The sequence below is a fragment of the Myxine glutinosa genome, chromosome 1, assembly GCF_964187855.1.
Source record: "Myxine glutinosa chromosome 1, kmMyxGlut1.1, whole genome shotgun sequence".
NCBI lineage: Eukaryota > Metazoa > Chordata > Myxini > Myxiniformes > Myxinidae > Myxine > Myxine glutinosa.
In genome coordinates, this window is record NC_136261.1 from 377,384,903 (window position 1) to 377,401,353 (window position 16,451).

Sequence of the window (16,451 nt, forward strand, 5' to 3'; positions counted from 1 at the left end):
AAAATATTTTGTGATAATCTTTTATTGAGTTTAATTATACAATTAATCAATCAATTAGCGTACACCTCTCCCTCCCAAATGCAGCCTCTATGAGGCGCCCCGGCAATGCCGCGCTGTAGGATATTTAATTATTTGGCATGGGGGCAATGTACTTTGAATGTATCTGTACTTGTTAGAGGACCATAGCTCAAGTCTTGTGGTGGCCATGTTGGATTTAGTGAAAATCTTTTTAAAAATCTATCTCCTCTTTCATTTTTGACCTATTGAGTTGAAACTTGGCACACATATACTACACCCCAAGGCGAAGAATCGTTGGTCAGATGAGCTTGATACCTTGACCAAGTATAGTAGGTCACTTGATTGGATGCATATACTAATTATGACGTCATATGTCACGTGACATGGCGGCCATATTGTATTTCGTGAAAATCTTTAAAATGCATCCCTGCGTTCATTTTTCGATCGATTGAGTTGAAACTTTGAACAATCAGATCTGGGCTGTCGTTGTCAATGACTCTGGTGTGCACCCATCCAATCAGGATGGAGCGGTATGGTCCCCGGATCATTACTGCCCACAGTTTTAATTAGTTTTATTTTTACCTTTCACTCTTTTCGTTCATTGTTCTCTTGGTCATACAATGTTTTTTTTTGTTTTTTTGAAGACATGTATGTCATGATAATTTCAAACTGTTTATACAGGAAATGTTTGTTGTTCTTGTTGGTTGATTATGAGAGAGGATTATAAATCATGATGATTATTATGAATGACATCATAGGGCTTCAATGCAGAATGATTGCACGAACTTGGAAAAGAGCTTTCAGGCCCTATAGGATAAATTGTGTATTCCAAGCAATTGAGTTCCAAATTTAGCATGAATTAATAATTTTTAAAAAATATATATATATTTTTGGGCAAATTATGAATTGATCATCGTTTTGTTCGTAGAACATTTCAGGAGTTTTATGAAATTTTGATTGCCAAGAGGGTTTGGGTACTATTGAAAAAGGAGACATTTTTCCCAATGAAGTTTCACATCTGCCATCAATTTTGGCTGTCTCACGAATGAAGGATGCTCGGCTTTAGTGGTTGCTCGCCTTTAGTGGTTGCAAAGTCGAATTTGTGGTGACCAGGCAAAATTGAGAAAAATATATGTCAGATATGACACTAGTACAGAACAGTGATTCGTCAATTAACATGAGGTAGGCATCAGAGGTGACGACCAATGATCTTCGATCTCAGTCAATGGATAAATCTATCCTGACATCATTGATGAAAATGATGATTTGAATGAATGATTTGATTTGAATGAATGATTTGATTTGAATGAATGATTCATGATTTGAATGAATGAATGAATGAAATTGAATGATTGAATTGATTTAATTGAATAAATTGATTGATTGATTGATGAGGATGCGGTCTCAAGAAAGAAGCTTTGAGATCTTTGTAAGATATTATCAATGTGAAGACAACCTTGGAAAATTGAGCAAGGTGGTGAGTCTATGTATGGATATATATGTGTGGTTACCATTGTGTGATTCCCCCTTCGACAGAACGAGATACCTGTGGATTCACCCATTTCATACTGACACGTTTGGCTCATCTGCAGTACCGATCTGTGAGATTGGGTTGTGCAAAAGCCACAGGTGAGAGAGATTCTCTGGAAATCACCGTTTGAACAGGTGGACAGATCCTTCCTGGAAGTACGAGTGAAGCTTTAGAGGAACCTGGAACAAGCTACAACACATCCAACGCTACTTTGATAAAAGGTGGAACAAACTCCAGTAGATTTTATTTACAGTACTTATAGTACAGGTGTGTACATGTGCATTCCAAAGCGCAGATCCTAGTAATCTACCTGGTACATTGAGTGAATATTGAGTGTTATTCACATACAGGCAGAATGGGAAATGGATCCTGCAAGAATATTGTTGCGAATATGGAATTTGGCCTCCATATCCGCTTGTAAATATTCCCCTATTTTCTCCAATACTCCCCAACTTTCCCCAATCCCCCATTCCCTAGTCCCATTGCATGTAAACAACAATCAGTAGAGCCGACCTTCCCCTTATTCCCCCATTAAATGTCGTGCCCAGGTCCACCGCACCACACGTAGACAACTTTCGGACATCTTCCTAGTTATTCTTAATCTATGTCAGTTAAGGCCTCGTTTCCATTAATTATGACTCTTCGTTGCACCAGAATGTGATTATATGGCATCAGTAGTGAGTTTAGGACCTTTCCCATACCTCCTCCCATCTTCTTCCCCAAACAACAACAATAACAACAACTACAACAACAACTACAACAACAATTACAACTACAACTACGACTACAACAACAGAGGGGCGGGGAGTGTGCGTCCTCACACCGGCTCGGTTACCCGCCATGACCATGCGCTCCACGGCGTTACCCCGAAGGGGCTGGCTGTCAGCTCCTCGTCAGGGGCGGAGCCAGTAACCCCCCCACGCACCCAATGAGAAGCAACGTGCCGATTCCATCTGGGGCGGAGCTAACGAGCCGAAGGCGTGTCACTCCCCGCCGGATATACGCGGCCCCGCGCCGGATGTGACGTCAGATGCGCCTCAGCTTGGAGAAAGAACGTCGCCTTCCGAGCGCTGTGACCTCCCTGCATCTCTGGACCGGACCGAGTCGATTCTGCCTTGAGCCAAGAGTGCACCTTGAGCCATCGACTGCCTGCCTTTCCTTGCCATCAATCCCCGTGTGAGTCAGCCTTTTGTCCCGTTTATCTGTCGTCTGTTGGGGTTAATATAAGAGTGTGTCTAAGTGCTTGTCTTTCTATGCTGTCCCTCTTGTAGTTGTAATCTAACCTTCCGCCTTAATATAACCTCCTCCGGAGGTCTTGAGAACTGAACCCCTGGTGTCGTATTGTGTTATTGTAATCCAGCCGGGTGTCTTCTTTTTCTTATTGAGCCAGCATCGCGCGACTAGTCAACGTTCGGGCACAATCGGGTAACTTGTGCAGACGTGGTCATACCATAAAACCGCTCGGTAAATAACATCCAAGCCACGTCTGTAACAATTGGTGTCGAGGAGTGGAATTCGAACCCGGGACTAAATTTATTAGGCCCAAATTTGTAACAGTTAGAATCGATTTGGAGCGCGTTTCCCGCGCGAAATTATAACGGCGAAATTTGAATTTGTTTTACGAAAATAAAAAATAAAAACCGAATTTTGAAAGTCGCGCTATGGCGGATCAAGACAGCTGGGGTCCGGTAGAGGAGAGAGAGGTAGGGTCGATCCAGGACCAAAATGAGGGACAGGAGGAGAGCGAAGCAGTGAGGGCGGCAGGTTCGCAAAATAGCGCCGTCACGCACGAAGAAGCGGGCGCGCAAAATGGCGCCTCGCTCATCACCGCGCCAGCGACCGTGGCAGCGCCCCCGGTGGATTTGAACTTGTTTTTTATGCAAATGAAGGCCCTTATGGACAAGAATAATGAAGAAATGGAAAGCAGAATAATGATGGGAATGAGGGCTGATAGGGAACAAATGGGGAACCGGATGGATGCTCAGAGTGAGCAAATGAGGGTTAATAGTGAGCGATTAGAGGGCCAAATGGGGGTAATGGGAAACCAAATGGGGGTAATGAGGGACGAAGCGAGGGGTACCAGTGAGGGGTTAGACAATAATTTTGAGGAGTTAGACAAGAAATTTGGGAAGTTAGACAATAATTTTGAGGAGTTAGACAAGAAATTTGGGAAGTTAGACAATAATTTTGAGGGGTTAGACAACGGGATAAAAGAAGTGAAAAATGGGTTAATGGGGGTAGAAAATAGAATGGCTGCCCAGGAGAATCAGATAGAGGGAGTGAAAAATGGGTTAGAGGGGTTAGAAAACAGTATGGAAGGCAAATTGAGGGACATGAGGGACCAAGCGGAAAGGGAAGTTAAACAAATGGAGCAGCAGATAGAGGGGGTCAGAATGGGGGTAGAAACCAAACTGGATGCTCACAGGGAGGAAATGGAGCAGATGAGGGTGGCATCTGGGCAGGAGATGCAAGTGATGGGAGAGGAGATCAGAAGAGGAGTGAGTGAGGAGGTCGGAGGAGTGCGCGAGGAGGTGAGGCACTGTAAGGAGCGCATGGAGAAGGAGGTGAGAAAGGGGACTGTAAAATTGCAAGGGGGTATAGAGGAGTTGACGCTGGGAGTAGAACAACTGACAGTGGGACAAAAGGAGTTGGGGGAACAGGTAAAGAAGAACACAGCGGTAATAGAGGGGTTAAAATCGACGCAGAAGGAGATGAAAAAGGACGTAGGGGTAATTAAAAAAGAGTGTCAGACGGTACATGAGGACTTGACGAAAAAAATGAACAAAGTGGTAGAGGTGATGGAGGTTAAAGAGCGGGAGGTGCGGGAGCACATAGAAAAAAATAAAGTGGAGTTAGAGGAAGAACTTAAAGGGGCGCACGAGGAGATGAAGGAGGTGAAGCAGAAATTAGAAGAAGTGGAAGAGGGGGTGAGCGAAATTAAAAAGCGACGGAGAGAGGATAAGAAAGAGATAAAAGAGGAGGTAAAAGAATTGGTCCAGAGTCTGTGTTCGGATCGTGATGATGTGCTCATTAACCGGATGAGGGATTCGCAGGTGATGGAGGAGAAGCGAAGAGAAAGAGGACCCGGTGTAAGTGGTGACCAATATGGTCGTGCGTATGATGCGCCAGGTGATTTAATAAGCTTGGGGGTCGAGATAGACCCGGATGTTCGTGAGAGGCCAAGAGTGAGGTGTATGGCTGGTCCGGAGGGTATGGAACGAGAGGTGCGAGGTGTGGGTGAGCAAGGTTGTGGTGGTATGGAATGGGTAGCGGGTTGCGGAGGTGTGACCCATGCATCGACACCAACAGGGGTAGTTGTTGGAGGGACCGGGGAGGCACGAGAGCCCCTTGGGGGTAGTGTACTGTGGGGGCCCGGCCGGTTCGGCCCCGCGCTGACCCCGCAAGGGGCGACGCACGGGGTCCGGCAGGCGGGCAACGACTCACATATGAGGTGGTCCCACAAGGTCCCACTCGCGCCGTATGACGGCAAGAGTGATCTACGCGCGTACCTGGCGCAGTTCGACTGTGTGTGTAAGGGCAACGGTTGGGGTGAGGACGAAGGTGGAGTACACCTGGTGGCCGCATTGCGCGGCGCGGCGGCGGAGGTGCTGACGGCATTACCAGCGGGTGCTCTCACCCTGCCAGCCCTCCGCGACGCCCTAATTAATCGATTCGGCATAGAACAGCAGAGCGAGCTTGTTAAAGCTCAGCTCGCGCTGCGAAAACGCAAGCCCCAGGAAGCCATCGGGGAACTTGCCCACGACATTCGCCGCGCAGTGGGGATCGCACATGCTAGCATGGCAGCGGATTCCCGGGAAAGCCTGGCGCTGGACCATTTTATCCAGGCCCTCCCGGATATTGAGCTCCGGCAACAGCTCGCCATGTGGCGCCCGCAGACTCTGAGCCAGGCGGCTGACGCTGCGGCCCGTTGGGAAGCAGCGAGGCCCCTAGCCCGAGGGGGCGAGCGTCTCGCAATGGCGGTCCGCCAGGTGGGACCCCCGATGGAGGGCGGACCCCTTAGGGGACCCGCCCCCGACGTGGGTCCTGACCTGGCGGGCATGGTCCGGAGGCTGGTGGACCAGCGCCTGGCGGGACCTGGACCATGGCAGGCGGCCCCGGAGGTGGCCCGCGGTGGACCACGAGCGGGTAATCCAATTCGGACCTACAGGGGGGGGAATTTGGAATTCCGGAGGCAAGCACCTTATCAGGTGAGGTGCTATACCTGCAACCGCCTGGGTCACCTGGCGCGGCACTGTCGAAACGCGCGCCGGGATGATCCCCGGCAGTTGAGGTCCTCAACTCCGCCCAGGGGGGAGCGGGTTAGCCGACCCCAGACACCCCCCCGCCAGACCCCGGGAAACTAGAAGGTGTCGGGCACGTAGGGCGGTGTTCGGCAGCAGAGGATGGAGGAGAGCCCTCATTGACGCGACAGGTCATTTATTGTGGCCAAATTGGAACCGGTAGCCTGACAATTAGATGCAAAATTGCCGGCGTGGGGGTAGACGCCGTAGTGGACACAGGAGCTAGCGCCACGATCATCAGCCCTGTGGTCCTTGATTCGAGCGCAGGTGGCTGGGATAAGATCCAGCGCCTGCAAAATTATAGTTTGCAGCTTGCTACCGGGGTAACGGCCCCGATCATAGGGCGTGGTTCTGTGACCCTCAAGTTAGGGTCGGTAAGGAGGGAGATAGATGTTTGGGTGGCGGAGGTGTGCGACCCATGTTTAATAGGGTTGGACCTGTTGACTGCCAGCGGTTGTAAAATCGACTTGTGCCGGGGGATCCTGCAGGTGGGAGTAGAAGAGCTGCCGTTAGGGGGAGTGAGCACGGCCGAGAGAGCGGAGCTGGAGGCTTCCGAGGCCGTGACCATCCCCCCAAGGGCCGAGGCGATAGTGCCGGCCCGGTGGGCAGCTCGCCCAACATGGCAGGAGTCCTGCGGCCTGGTCGAACCGGTGGCAGCGCAGTCCATACCGGGTTTAATCGTGGGCCGCACCCTTGTAAAAACGGACGGACCGGTAGTGGCCGTCCGAGTAATAAATATGAGTACAGAACCACGCACTATAGTAAGGGGCACGAGGGTAGCTGGCTGCACCCCAGTTGAGGAAGTCGCGACAGTGAGGGGCGAGAACGTCCAGCCGAGCCGACCCCGGGGGGAGCCTTCAATAACAAGTAGGAATTGGCCCGATCCCATTTGCGAGATGGTAAATCGTAGCAGCGTAGAGTTGGGAGGTACCCAGAGGGAGGCCTTACACAAACTGGTTGGGTCCCATTTGGACCTCTTCTCCCTGTCCACCGAGGATATTGGACGTACGGGCCTGGTGAAACATCAGATCCACACCGGTGAGGCCCGGCCTATTCGTCAGGCCGCCCGACGGCTCCCTTGGAGCAAGAGGGCGGAAGCTGACGAGCAGGTTGCAAAAATGCTCGACGCAGGTGTGATCGAGCCCTCGGGAAGTCCTTGGATGTCACCTGTTGTGCTGGTCAAAAAGAAGGATGGGACCACGCGGTTCTGCGTGGACTATCGCCAGCTAAACAACGTGACACTCAAGGACTCATATCCCCTGCCAAGGATTGATGACACCCTCGATGCCGTTGCGGGCTCAAATTGGTTCACAACTTTGGACCTCAAGAGTGGGTATTGGCAGGTGGAGATGGATAGGGCAGGGAAGGAGAAAACGGCATTTTCCACAGGTAAGGGACTGTATCAGTTTACTGTGATGCCGTTTGGTTTGTGTAACGCCCCCGCCACCTTTGAGAGATTGATGGAGCATGTACTAGGCGGCATGCCATGGCAATCATGCCTGGTGTACCTGGATGACGTCCTGGTACATGCCCAAACGTTCCCCCAGGCACTAGCTAATTTGGACCAGGTGTTCGGGTGCCTCAGACAGGCAGGGTTGAAGCTGAACCCGAGTAAGTGCACTTTGTTTGCAAGAGAGGTGGCCTATCTAGGTCACGTGATTGGCCGCGAGGGGGTAAAAACAGACCCAGACAAAATTAAAGCGGTAGAGGAGTGGCCCGCACCACGTACCATCAAAGAGGTGCGGGGATTTTTGGGACTCTGCTCCTACTACCGGCGCTTTGTGGCGAAATTTGCGGAGTTGGCCCGTCCCCTCCACCGGCTTACGGAGAAGGGGACGCGATTTAATTGGACACGGGAGTGCCACGAGGCCTTCCAAAAATTGAAGGGGTGTCTAACATCCGCACCCCTTCTAGCTTACCCCACTAGTGACGGGACATTTACCCTGGACACGGATGCGAGCCAGGAAGGATTGGGCGCAGTTTTGTCTCAGACACAGGAGGGCGTGGAGAGAGTGATTGGTTATTATAGTCGGGCCTTAAGTAGGCCCGAGAGAAATTATTGCGTCACTCGCAAAGAGTTATTGGCTATGCTGGCTGCCATGAACCATTTCCACCCGTACTTGTACGGGCGGAAATTTTTGGTTAGAACTGACCATTCCTCCTTGCAATGGCTCCTTCGGTTCAAGCAACCGGAGGGCCAAATTGCAAGGTGGTTGGAAAAGTTGCAGCAGTACGATTTTGATGTGGCCCATAGGGCCGGGAAGGCCCATGGTAATGCGGACGCACTCTCTCGGCGTCCTTGTCTGGGGGAAAACTGTAAATTTTGTGCGAGACACGAGGAGAGGGAGCAATTGGGCGATTCTGCCCCGATTCTCGTCGTCCGGGCAACCCGGGTGAGAGGGCCAATTTTGCCACTAACCACGGACGAGGAATTTGGAGAGTTGGCTTGGAGCACGGCCCAGCAGGAGGATCCTGTTCTGGGGCCGGTGTTCCAATGGGTCAAATTGGGGCAAAGACCAAAGGGGGAAGAGGTCACCCCCCTCGGGGCACAAACAAAGGCATATTGGGCTCAGTGGCAGACCCTGGAATTGAAAGGCAACATCTTGTATCGCAAGTGGGTGGAGGTTCCCTCTGATCGAACTTCCTGGCTGGTGATAGTCCCTGACAAATTCAAGAACGTCATATTGCAACAGGTGCATGGTACCCGCTCCGGCGGCCATTTGGGCAGGACAAAGACAATATCTCGGGTCCGCCGGAGGTTCTATTGGGTGAATATGGGGCGCGACATACAGGACTGGTGTCGGAGATGCGACGCCTGTTCTGCCAAAAAGGGACCAGCACGGAGGATGAGGGCCCCCCTTCAATTACATCAGGTGGGGGCCCCCCTTGAGCGGGTGGCTATGGATATTCTAGGACCGCTGCCCCGCACCCGCCAAGGTAATAAGTATATCCTCGTTGTGATGGACTACTTCACCAAGTGGCCGGAGGCCTACGCCCTCCCCAACCAAGAAGCAGGGGTGGTAGCGCAGGCCTTCGTGGAAGGATTTGTGTGCCGGCATGGGATTCCACAGGAGTTGCACACCGACCAGGGACGAAATTTTGAGAGCAAATTACTAAAAGATGTGTGCAGTCTCCTGTCAATTCGAAAAACCAGGACAACGCCTTTAAGACCTCAATCTGACGGGATGGTGGAAAGATTCAACCGAACTTTAATCCAACAACTGGCACTGTTCACCACCACCCGTCAGGATGACTGGGACGAACATCTCCCTTATTTGCTCATGGCCTACCGAACCAGCCAGCACGGGGCCACCGCATGCAGTCCAGCGTTGCTTATGTATGGGCGGGAGTTACGGGCTCCCGCCGACTTGCTATGCGGTCCCGTGCCAGACACAGTGGTTAACCCGCCGAGGGAGGGGTACGCACGTCACCTAGAGGAAGGCATGGAGCTAGTCCATGCCTTCGCCCGCCGCCAACTCCATCTGGCGGGGGAAAAGATGAAGCGCAGGTACGACGACCGGAGCCAGGGGAGTCAATACGCTCCGGGGATGAAGATTTGGTTCTTTAATCCCCGGAGGCGGAAGGGAAGGTGCCCAAAACTCACCTCCCCCTGGCAAGGCCCAGGAGTCGTCCTGTCGCAAATCTGTGACGTGGTCTTTAAGATCAAAATGGGGCCACGAGCCCTCCCTCGGATCGTCCACGCCGACCGGATAAGACCTTACACCGGCGAGCAGGCGCCCCCGTGGATTGCCTCGGCTTTAGATGCCGAGGCGGGACCCAGTACCTCTGAATAAGGGGGGCTTATTAGTGCCAGAGGACTGGGGGATTGAGGAGCGATAGGCCCGGTGGGAGAGGGTGGCATCCCTGCCACCTTTCCCATGGGGGGCAAAGGAGCAATAGCTTATGGGGTGTATGGCAGTGAAAACTAGCCCGGGTGGGTTAGGATATTGTGTGTAGGGATCTAGAAGATGACATTAGGTAACGTTAAGTTTAGTTAGTGACTGATACCTGTAGTAGGGACGCAGGTAGATTAGTGTGGATGATAATGACGTGGGAGCGCAATAGTTTAAAGGGACGACTGGGAAGCGCAAGTTTCAGAAGGGAGTAGTTAGCTGAGATGATGCCGTGTTTGTGAGAATTGAACAGGTGTGATTGCACAGGTGTGCAACTGGACAGGTGTGTGGAGCAGTGTGTGAGTAATGAGTGTTGTGGATCAGCGCGAATGCGCTTGGGGAGAGAAGGGTGCCGGTGGCACCAGGTGTGAGAGCACAGGTGTGCAAGTACAGGTGTGTGGAGAAAGTTGGAGTAAGTGGTACGGAGTGGTGTGCATGGTGCGAAGGTGTGGATGGGGGAAGAGTGGACCCCTTTCACGAGTACCCGGGGCGGGTAGTGTAAGTGCTAGGTAGAGGGTACAGGTAAATTGTGGTTGGATATTGGCACTTGTGGTGCGGTTGCAGAATGGTGTTGTGAATGGGTGCATTAGTGTTGTGGAAATGGCTGGGCGTGTAGCCTGTTAGTGTGTGTAGTTGGTTGGGCACTCCACCACTGTGAGGATGTCGGCCAGTTGAGGCCGCAGGTGGGCTCTGGGAGCCGGTAGAGTTGTGGATGGGGCCCGAGGATCCGGAGGACGGACCCGGGTAGCCCAGTGCCAGAGAGAGCACCGAGTGGGGAGAGTGCCAGAGGGCCTTCCCCAGGTAGTTAGGTTAGGGTGAGGAGCAGGTAAGCTCGGAGGCAACTGCAGTGGTGGAGGTGTGCAGGTGGGTAGACCCACTGGGAGAGGTACACGCCGCAGCCCAGAAATTGTGCGAGGGCACCGGGAGATGAATCGGGGGAGTGAGACCCCAAATTGAAGAGCACCACAGTTTGGCCAATGGGAATTGGTTTTTAGAACCCATAGTGTAAGAGGGCCAATGGTTTGGCCGGAGAAAGACCCCGGGTAGTGTAAAGTTGTTAAAGTCATTTAGGAAATAGTTAGGATTGATGAACCTGTCGCACCATACGCAGCCACTTACCTGTGGTGATGATGATGACTCCACACCTGTGTTTTCTTTGTTTGTTGCAGGAAATGAGATTGCTGTGTGGATTTGTGAGACGCATCACGACGTGGATGAGACATTGGGGTGATTCCATCTCTCCCTCCCTAGGAGGGACTGATGTTGAATTGGTAATGGCAAATTTTGATGTTGAGTTGAAAATGGCAAATTTTGATTGGTTAGGAGGGAGAGAAGACGAATTTGGTTTATGGGAGGAACGGGGAAGACAGTAGGGATGGTTGTTGATTTGTAAAGTAGATGTTTATGGGTAGTGTTGTGTTTTGTGGATGCAGTAAGGGGTAAGGGAGGGGCCATGTAGGTTACCTGGTGGGGGGGGCGTACGATAGGAACGTACCTGTCTCACCTGGTTCCCATGTGCCCCCAGTGTGCATCACCTTACATTGCGTGCACTTTTGCGCCCTTACCACCTTACTCACTTGTCTGCTTCTTTTGTCTCCCACCTCCGAGGATCTGGCTTTGGGGTAGAGAGAGAGGAGAGAGAGGTGCTGGCTGCGCAGTTGTGGGCCTGCACTTTCGCTGTTTGCTGCCGGGATCGATACACCATATGGACCGCAATGTTTGTGGCCACCCACAATGGACCGCAGTTCGTTTGCGGCCAAGCACCACCCGTTGATGGACCTATGGGTCAACATGGCACCTATGCCATAAAGGTGAACCACTGTTAATTAACACCACTGAAGGCCACACGAAGAGCAAGAGACACCTGCAGGGTTAGGGGTTGTCGAATTTATTTTTTATTCCAATGAACAATGGTGACTGCACCGATTGGTGGTGGGGTGGTGCTTTTGATGCTCGGGAAGGGTGCTCTGCACGTTATTAAAGGCCGTCGGCCACAGAGCACTCGTGGGTTGGTGTATCGATGTTGGCAAGCGCGCTCTCTCTCTATGCATAACATCTGCATGTGTCCCTCCAAAAACAGGTCCTGGATCGTAGTGTAAATAGCAGCGTAGTCTTGTAAATAATGCTCCCTACCGGCTGTATGTTTAGTTTGAGAATTCTTTCCGGATTCGGTTATCCTGTGGGTGTGTTTCTGTGAGGAGAAGGGTGCAACGTCGCAGGGGGACATATTTACTCATTTGTGAATATCTGTAAAACTGTCGCACTCAGGGTAGAGTTAATAGTAGAGGGAACTACATTGCGTGCCACACTAAAGTAGGTAAAAATTTATCGGGTCGGGACGCCCCGAGGGTAGAGAAGGGTGCAATGTTGCGAATATGGAATTTGGCCTCCATATCCGCTTGTAAATATTCCCCTATTTTCTCCAATACTCCCCAACTTTCCCCAATCCCCCATTCCCTAGTCCCATTGCATGTAAACAACAATCAGTAGAGCCGACCTTCCCCTTATTCCCCCATTAAATGTCGTGCCCAGGTCCACCGCACCACACGTAGACAACTTTCGGACATCTTCCTAGTTATTCTTAATCTATGTCAGTTAAGGCCTCGTTTCCATTAATTATGACTCTTCGTTGCACCAGAATGTGATTATATGGCATCAGTAGTGAGTTTAGGACCTTTCCCATACCTCCTCCCATCTTCTTCCCCAAACAACAACAATAACAACAACTACAACAACAACTACAACAACAATTACAACTACAACTACGACTACAACAACAGAGGGGCGGGGAGTGTGCGTCCTCACACCGGCTCGGTTACCCGCCATGACCATGCGCTCCACGGCGTTACCCCGAAGGGGCTGGCTGTCAGCTCCTCGTCAGGGGCGGAGCCAGTAACCCCCCCACGCACCCAATGAGAAGCAACGTGCCGATTCCATCTGGGGCGGAGCTAACGAGCCGAGGGCGTGTCACTCCCCGCCGGATATACGCGGCCCCGCGCCGGATGTGACGTCAGATGCGCCTCAGCTTGGAGAAAGAACGTCGCCTTCCGAGCGCTGTGACCTCCCTGCATCTCTGGACCGGACCGAGTCGATTCTGCCTTGAGCCAAGAGTGCACCTTGAGCCATCGACTGCCTGCCTTTCCTTGCCATCAATCCCCGTGTGAGTCAGCCTTTTGTCCCGTTTATCTGTCGTCTGTTGGGGTTAATATAAGAGTGTGTCTAAGTGCTTGTCTTTCTATGCTGTCCCTCTTGTAGTTGTAATCTAACCTTCCGCCTTAATATAACCTCCTCCGGAGGTCTTGAGAACTGAACCCCTGGTGTCGTATTGTGTTATTGTAATCCAGCCGGGTGTCTTCTTTTTCTTATTGAGCCAGCATCGCGCGACTAGTCAACGTTCGGGCACAATCGGGTAACTTGTGCAGACGTGGTCATACCATAAAACCGCTCGGTAAATAACATCCAAGCCACGTCTGTAACAATATACAAGGACAACCAGAGATTCCACAAAAAGGTACTTGTACATATCATATGTATGACCGTTATGGTGCAGAAGCTATAAGGGAGGTCGAGAATTGGCATTTCTGGACAAAGGGACATGCTGAGGAGTTTCCAAGAGATGGTACATTTGATCGGATTTGATTTGAAAGATTAGGACAAAAATTGAGAGCCAGGAAGAGACAGAATCTAACGATAGCCTGGCCTGCATTCCATCTTTGGGATGGTGAATCCAGACAACGGGAACAGCAAGAATGGATAACGGACCTAGAACTTAAAATAAAAAGGATACAGGATACAGTGGAGGAGATAAATGCACAACTGCCCTCGAAAATAGGAATAAAAGTGACAGTTGTCCCATCTGATTCCCATTTGTCTCCCCAAAAAGAACAGTACAGAGAATTTTCTTATGATCCAAGGGGAAATCAGAAATCTACTGACAGAAACCGGTGTTTCAAGTGTGGAGAGATGGGACATTGGAGAAGAAGATGTCCGTATGCCAACAGGAAGACAAGTTCATAGGGCAAACCAAGATCAAGGGTACCAGTGCTTACCGGTACCTCAGACAATGATTAGGCCTTCATTGCTGCAAATCCCAAATGATGATTGGCCTCAACAGATTAGATTACTGGACAAACATGAATAACTGTCCATGATTCTTGTGTCTGAAAAGTTTTCAGAGCAAGAATGATTCATTTTTTCTTTTTGCTTGTTAACAAATTAATAATTAATTGATCAAATGCCAAAATTGGCTCTTCTATTTTGGGCACAGCAATTTTAAATTTACAAAGTTTGGAACAATTGCTTTACAAATTTTTTGAAACCAAGTGACAAGAGTCACATGATGATCAGGTGGGAATTTCGGACTATTGTTTCGCATGATTGATAAGTCAGTGGTCAACTGACATATAAATGGGTGTGTAGTCAAATTTGGATAAATTATTGTGGGAACTGAAAGGGTAATTTCAATGTGACATCATAGGGGTTTTCTAAGAATAGACTTTTAGTCTATTTGTGTATTAGCATTTATAAAATTGAAGGACAAATTTTATGAAATTGAAATAAAATTGACACCCATCTTGATCTGTAAATAATGGTTCCAACGCAAACAAATACGCATAATGCATGTGTGTGTGTGTTTTTGTGTATCAATCTTACAAGATTGTTGACACTGACAGTGTGCCTTGTCTGAAAATAGATAGTTCCATGTGGATGGGATCGCATATCGAGAGAATTCGTAAAATAAAATAGAAATATAATTTGATTATGAACATTATCTCTTTTGTCAAGGGAGATGGAATATAAAGATTTTATTTGCTGAGTTATGAGCAGCCATTCATTAATAGTAAAAAATTGGGAGTAATCTTGGGATTTCATTTTGATAGAATTTATATGAGAATCAAAGCTATTTATGGATATGAGCTTCATAAAAATGTGGGAGTACAAAATTAGCCAAATTTGGGAGAGGTCTTACATTGACTTCCCAGAGTACTCTACTCACGGATTTTTTATATATATAAACTTGAATTTTATCAGCATATAAATTGTGCTGTATGTACGGATGTGTATTAGACATAAATGATATGGGAAAATAGTAAAGAAAATCTTGCTGGTTTGAACTATTGTGAGTTTTAAAACAGAATGCATTGTGAATCTTAAACCAAGGGGCAGACATGAACGCGCTGTTACGTCATTTTTACTCAGAACGCGATGTCACATGTACCTGCAACATATTTGTTAATCTCGCACACCTACATTGGCATACTGGTGTCAGTAGTACTCACTGGGTGCATAGAAATGGATGTGCAACAGTTAAGGGGGTGTAAAAACACTTACTTGGATATTTTCTACAAAGTAGGGGTTTCAATAAGTGGTAGCTGTACACATGGGATTCATCAAATTAAGTTTTGGAGTTCAAACAAAGTCACTGGTTAACAGATGAGAATGGATAGTAAATAAATTATTCGATGCTGGGTAAATTAAGTACGATATTACTAAGACTTATGAGAGCTATTGTTCTTCCTTACAGCAGTGGAAAATTATTGAAAAAATTAGATCCAACATAATGAATCTATAAATGAATGTGATAGGGATAATATCCTCAATTTGTACTAATTATTTGATTGTGGGTAAAGGAATTAATTTATCGTAGTGGATTGTTAACAGCAGCCTGAAAATGTCTTGAGAGTGTGCATCCATGTAATCAGAAATCCCAGATTTGTTTTTACAAACAACATTTTGGTAGAGGTCTTGTGTGGACGAGCACTTCCTTGGTAGATAAAAAACGGTACTGCATGCTGGCAGCCACTTTTGCGGCCAGTTAGGCCAAACAAATTGAAAGGAAATTGTAGTTAAATACGTAAGTTACACATGGCTATTTGAAAAAAGGAAATTTGTTGAGATGGGAAACATTTTTCGAAGGTTTATTAAAGTGTTATAATATGACATCTGGCAAGGCAAACTATTGGATGGGAAAATTAGATCTGGTTATAGAATAAATTTATTGACCCCTTGAAGTTAATTCTTCGAATCATTGTTTCACTGGCATTTTGAGTTCACATTGGAAATAGTTTGGTAGAGCTTTGGTTAAAACCTTTGGTTGTGGTATTTTGGAATGAATTGATAAACCATAGGAGATTGATAAAAATAGAAACAAATATGGACCCAAAATAGAAAGTTGGATTCATGCCTCTCATTGCAAGCGAGCACATGGGGCTAAGGTGGATGGTCCCACAGAAAATGAGGCTGCACCTAGCAGCCCAGCAGAACATTCAGTGGCGGATAAATGATAGTGATGATTTACATTCATTTGAATTACATTTTAACACCCCTTGCATTGATAAACATTAAATTTTCAACATTTAATATTCCTACTTGAATTAGGGAAGATAGTGACATTTATTTGCCTACATGACATACCATTATCTACTGATATTAGAGCAGCATGAAGGATAATGTATCACAACTACACTCATGATTAGGGGATTTAGTTCGACCCCGGGAAATAGGGGGATCAGGGTAGGACAAATAATCTGATTTATGTTACATATTAAGGGATTTTCTTTATTTAACTTTTAGGAAGCTTGTTAGTTTGGTATATAATGTTGAATGTCATTGACATATAATTATGTTATAGGTATGAACATATACAAGGGGTAGCTCACATGTTTTACAGATGGCTACAGGTGGGACAAAGGGAAAGACCTTATCAAG